Source organism: Epinephelus fuscoguttatus, linkage group LG13 (assembly GCF_011397635.1).
Source record: "Epinephelus fuscoguttatus linkage group LG13, E.fuscoguttatus.final_Chr_v1".
Classification (NCBI taxonomy): domain Eukaryota; kingdom Metazoa; phylum Chordata; class Actinopteri; order Perciformes; family Serranidae; genus Epinephelus; species Epinephelus fuscoguttatus.
Genome location: NC_064764.1, coordinates 31,063,121 through 31,069,644, shown reverse-complemented (window position 1 = coordinate 31,069,644; position 6,524 = coordinate 31,063,121).

The following is a 6,524-nucleotide window of genomic DNA, read 5'->3' as shown; positions in this document are numbered from 1 at the left end:
ACACTTTTCATTTTTCATTACGCTCTCATTTGGTGAAAGTCCTTTGGATATAATGTCCCACGCCTTTGAAGACGAGTCTCGAGACCATGTCAAACTGCCTGTAATAAATATCTCAATGGAATCTATTAGAAAACACTCATTTCATAAGAAAACTTGGCAACTTATCTGCAGCTCTGTCAACAAACCTGATGAAAAACACCCAAAGAATCAGACCAAAGTTCATCCTAGTCGTTCAGTGAATCAAAGGCCTGGACATGCAGAGGAACTTACCGTGTCTAGAATAAAAGCTCGGAGCCCTCCATGCACCCATGTAATGCGTATGCTTGTGCACATACAGCCACAGTCCCCTAGGGCCAGGAAGATGGTTTGGCAGGGGATCACGAGGAACAGGTCAACATGAGGAGCGGGGGGGGGAGGCAAGGCGGGTGGAAGAGTCAAAAGAAACCCAGAGAAGTCTTTGAATCCAGTGGAATTCCTCTCCTCCTCCGCGGCTCCTCTGGGAGGCGTCAGGAGCCTGTGGAGAGAGCGAGGTAAGACGGGGACTGTCAGGAACAAAGCTTCAAATTCACATGATATGTTTAGCTAAAAGGGTGAAAGAGAAATGAATCAAAGCTTGGCGGGATCAAAGAAACGCAACAATAAAGTCAAGGCGGTTGCCATGGGACCAGCAGGAGATGCATATCATTTATAAGTTGTGCTTCGGCTCTGTCAGATGTGGAGGGAATTGATTGTTATTGTTTGGAGGATGAACTGCTGCTGGAGGGGGTTAAGAGCAAGGGTCATCATCGCACAGTGAGAGGAATATATCTCCTCACTTGTTTTAAACAGCAGCCGCCTGTGATCTGTGTCAGAGGCCACTGCAGAAGCACCTTCAACTCGTGATAACAGACAACAAGACAGACACAGAGACAACTTTGTCAACCCCATAAATATCTTATCGGCACAAGCCACTGATAGGCTAAACATTTGTTTTGCATCTTACACTGTCAGAGGTTATGATCATTGTTACTGTTTGAATTTGAAATCAAATAGACTTAAGCTGTTAACTGGAGACTTTCATTTTCATTCATGCCGTGTAATTTTCAAACGCTCCACTGTAGAAAGGAATACACTGTTTTTTTTCTCCAGTTTTTAATTCTTTAAAGGGTCTGTTTACCCAAATTGTCTCATCCAGCCCTGGTGGCATCTAGCCATGCAGATAACGTTGGATTTATGCACCAAGGTTTTGAATTATCCACCTCTGAAACCTCTGTTGCCAAGGGCGTAGGATTCATTTCAACACTGGGGCAGCACATGTAAAACTGGCGGTTAGGCGTCCTCCACTAGAAAATTTTGAGGGTCCAACACTTCATTTTCTGTAATTTGGCGAATTTTTAAGCACCAATTTTTGCCTTTTCTGCATTAATTTAGGATGGTAATGTATTCAGCTTTGTCAAAATAAAAGTCCTCTACTGCTTGCATGTTTTAATAACCCTCTTTTCTTAGTTGTTGGTGTTCCCCAGTTCTTCCGGGCTACAACATTTGTTTCATCCTCTTCGTTTAATTTATCACCAACACGGAAAGACAGTGCTAACACATTCCAACTTAGGGGTACAACAACTTCTCTTCACTGCTAAGATGAGGCACTCACTCTCTCTTGTGTATCACTCACACCTGTCTCCACAAAACAAGGGCAGGTAGGACCCAATTAGCTGATAACCAAGGGAACATAAAGACTCCACTTGAACACCACACTTGGAAATACAAATGAAACGATATGAAAAGTACTATAAATGACACTGAAATAACAATTTACTAGTAACTCAATACATACATACAAACATAGTAACTTAGGTAATAAACAGTTGTATTTCTATTGGGGGGACAACTGCATGCTCTTGATACTAAGGGGGACTACGCCAGTGTCTGCCACCCCCAGAACACAATGGAGGTGAATGCAATTTTCTATAAATCTGGCCAGCAACCTTTGTTGCATCTCTTTCTCTTTAATTTCCTACCATCTGTCAGCTGTCTGCAATGAAAAAAAAACAATAACATTAAAGGAGCAGTGTGTAGGAGTCATAGAATGTAGTGCCATCTAGTGGTGAGGATGGCAGATTGCAACCAGCTGAAACTTTTCCCATGTGTCAAGTGTGAACTCACGCTAAGGATTTCTTCAGTGTTCATTGTTCAGGAGGTTTTTACAGGGAGTTATCTGCAGAGGTCTCTTCCTCTCGGGCGGCACGGTGGTGTGGTGGCGCCTCACAGCAAGAGGGTTCCCGGTTCGATCCCGGGTGTAGGAGCCCTTCTGTGTGGAGTTTCCTCCAGGTACTCCGGCTTCCTCCCACAGTCCAAAGACATGCAGGTTAATTGGTGGCTCTAAATTGTCCGTAGGTGTGAATGTGAGTGTGAATGGTTGTCTGTCTGATAGTCTGGTGACCTGTCCAGGGTGTACCCCGCCTCTCGCCCAATGTCAGCTGGGATAGGCTCCAGCCCCCCACAACCCTCAAGAGGATAAGCGGTTAGAAAATGGATGGATGGATGGATGGATGGTCTCTTCCTCTCCAAAACCAACAAACGGACTAGATGATTCAAACTTGTCTCAGTGTTTTGGTGACGCTGCTTGTCGTTAACTACACGAATGACCCTATCTAGAGCCACTGTTTGGTTTGTCCATGGTGGTGCAACATGGCAGACTCCATGGACGAGGACCCGCTTTCTATGTGGATAAAAAGAGCTCATTCTAAGGTAATGAAAACACTCCTATTTTCAGGTGATTATACACACAAAAAAAAACATACTTATTAAATCATATTCCAATCCTGCCGGTATATCTCCCAAAATCTTACACACTGGACCTTTAATACAAAAAAAGATAAATCTTTACATGAGACTCAAAAGCAACATGTCTTTCTAGTAATTCTACCCTTGTTATTCTGGATAATGAAAACCGTACTGAAACCTAGTAACAGCAAATTTTGTTGTTTACTCTATCAAGACATCTCAAAATTTTGGCACATCAAAAAAAAAATAAAAATTGAAATGGCTACCACACTAACGATAAGTGAGCTGAGGCTTCAGTCAAACTGGTGCCACAGGAGTTCACCTTGCACAAAATAAAATAAATCACGTTTAAGCAACATCAGAACAAGCTGTAATACTCACTTCAGTCTTTTAATGGATAATTTTCACTATTGAAACTTAAAAAATTAAGTTGGGCATGAAAAAAAATGCTTCAGACTTGTGAGAAAAGTCACACTTTGACTTACTTCATCAAATTTATGAGATAGTAGGTCAGAATTTTTACTTATTACCCCACAGTTTTGGCTTACTGTGATTATTTTTATTTTATTTTGACTAATTTTTAATCTTTTTTATGGCAGAAATGAGCTTCCGTACAAATTATGTTGCAGCACATGGAAGAAAAAAATCCTCTGTTTTGAGATATTCCAATCATGTCTTCATAACTGAGAATTAATGGGTTTTCCATATGCCACCCTCATACCACCCGAAAAGCAGCCAATTTGATTGACATGACAGTGAGCATGTCATTAATATTTTTTTGTATATGCAGGTGCCTGTTAGTGTGTGCACGTGCATTTCTGCCTAATATCTGTGTGTGTGTGTGTGTGTGTGTGTGTGTGTGTGCTTGTGCAGAGATGAGACCCGTCTGTCTGCTGCTCTCTCAGATTGCACCCATGAGAGCTCCCAAAATAACAACAAAGAGCCCTCAGTGGGTCGGATGAAAGCCCTGTCACCAACCATTTCAGCACAGAGAGTCTCCTCCCCTACTGTATCTCTGAGTGACACCTCACACATCACACGGAGACAGGAAGGGGAGACAGTCTCTCGTATTTGACCGCAACAAATATTTCCATATGTTAATGAGATTGTTGTTGTTGGCTTTTAACGGGGGCCAAAGTGGGTTCTGATTGTGAGCTGAATGGTGGTGTGTTTGCTATTACACTGCTGATGTTTACATATTCCTGGGCTGGGTTAAGAGCAAAAGTTACGAGTTGTGTTCTTTAAAGGAATAGCTGATTAGCTTTCTTGGAAAAAGTTGGATGAGAAGATTGATACCACTGTTGCACACGTGTCCTAAATATGCAGCTAAAGTCAGTAGGCTGTTTGCCTAGCTTGGCATAAGGGCTGGAAACAGGAGGACACAGCCAGCCTTGATTTGTCGGAAGTGCAGAATTATGTCTATCAACACATCTGAAGCTAATTAATTAGCAATTTATTGTTTGTTTAATCTGTACACAAACAGATATGAGCTGGCCAGGAAACCAGCAAAGCAGTGTTGCCAACTCTTTTCCAATAAAAGTAGCTAGCAGTAGCTCCAAAAGTCACTTCAAGCCGCCAGATGATATCACGTGCATTGATGGGGGCATTAAAACTTTGCTGAATTAGATTCAATAAAAAACAAACTTTGACGCCAATTCAACATCCTGAATCAACTGAAAATAAAGCCGACAACAGCTTACTAAGGCTGACAGTGTGGGACACACCAGGGTGAATAGGGTGAAAGATGCTCAACGATAGCCTAACATTGACTGACAGCCAACCATCTGCTTGGTGTGTCAGGGCCTTTAGAGGTGCTAGGAGGCATATTTTTGAAGTCGGCCTGAGCCAAGCTAGCTGTTATCCCTTGCCTCCAACCTTTATGCTAAGCTAAGCTAATCACCTCTTTACTTCTGTTTAAAGGTCCTGTATGCAATATTCAGAGCATTAACATAGCAGCAAACTCTTTGCTATATATACTTCAGACATAACAGTAGAGTAATGGCGTCCTGAGCAGAGAACGAAGTCAGCCAACCTTTGTGTGTACTGCTATCCAAGCTTCTCTATGGTTTGTTGTGGTTGGCCACTCTGGCCCAGTATGCATGTGTGTATACAACGGGCTAGCTCATTGCCACGTCTTTGCATTGCACTCATATGAAGGTTATCACTAATACTGGGACGGCCGTATTGTGGAAGCATTGCACCCGCCCTCCAATTCCCCCCAAGGTAATACAATTAGCTCTGTCAACATTGTTACTATTGATTAGCATTTTTTGAAGTTAGCACTGATACACGTTGTTTCCAGATAGGTCTGTGTACATAATGTAGTAAATTGGAAGTCCATTTATTCCTATGAACAAATGATCTCTGATGTGTTTGCTAAACTTAAGTATGTTAAAAAAAATGCACTTTTGCAGCAGATTTCGGACAGAGTGTACGTTCCACAGAAAGTTAGCATAAAAACAAAAAAGACTGGGTGGCAAAAAACACTTCTGCACTGGTGCTGCATATCTGAGAGATGCATTTCCTCGCCTTGAATACTAGGGGCATACTAACACAAAACTGCGGAAATCATGGATGTATTAAGAGACCTGGATACAGCTTTAGCAGTGGGGCCCTGTTCATTCCTGTGAAAGCTGCTCAGTGGCGCATGAAGCCAAAAAGCTCTATTTCCCCAATATGAAATTACCTGGATGATCGGCACTGCTTCCGCATCATTGGGCCCAAAGAGCTGGTGCACTAGAGACTTCCACTGGCCAAGTCGGATACTTATGGTTTAGCGCTCCACTAAGTTTAATGAGGATAAAATGACCTAATGTTACAGACTTTCCAAATGTTATCAGACCAAATGGATTATATCCTAATGATGGGATGAGTCAGTTCGGGGGGTTGTGATGCAAAAAAAAAAATGTGTCCACTGATTTACAGACGTCTCTTTCCTGATGTTAGTCTATGGGAAAAAGTCTTTTGGGGCCTGATGGCATCAGTTGATGGACCCCAGAAATTGCAGTACCACTATTTGGCCACTATGAAAATTGGCTTCAAAGCCTGGCTCACATCTTGGGGACGTGGCAGAAACAAGGTGCTAGCTGCTAGCCACCGGCTCAGACATCTTCATGTTGAGAAGCATGTCCCCATAGCTCTTACACACTGAATTTCGCACAGAGCCCCTTTAAAGCACTGACATGAAAGTGGTGTCGGTCCTCCCTCCTAACTTTAGCGCTACCTCCAAGAAAAAAATCAATTCTTTCCTTAATTTTGATCACTGAAGTCAATAATCAAGAGATGTTTAAATTATATGAGGCACCAAAAAGAAAAGCAGAGATAAATCAATTTTAAATCTCTGCTGAATCACTGTAATATCAGAGCAATGACTGTATAATTTACTAATCTGATAAACTAACACAAAGCCCCAAGTAGTCTTTTTCACAGTCCCAACCAGCAGTTAAATGTTCAGTGAAAATCCCTCCTTGTTCGACTACCACTGATGTCAGGCCAAAAAACTACAAACAGCAAAGAAGGACTCCATTGTTATTTCTAACTGGTAGAAGCCCTGAGGTTATTTTTCCTCTGCCTTGAAACAAATCAATGAAGCACAACTCACTTTGAACAATTGCACATTTGCTGAAATCAGATGTGGGTTGAGGAGCCAGCCATCATCGCGCTTATTCTGTTTGTTGACAGAGGAGGACTTTGATAAACAAGCCTGTTCTTTGAAACAGGTGCCCGAGCATGAGTTCAGTTTTGAGAGGCAATTCAGAAAA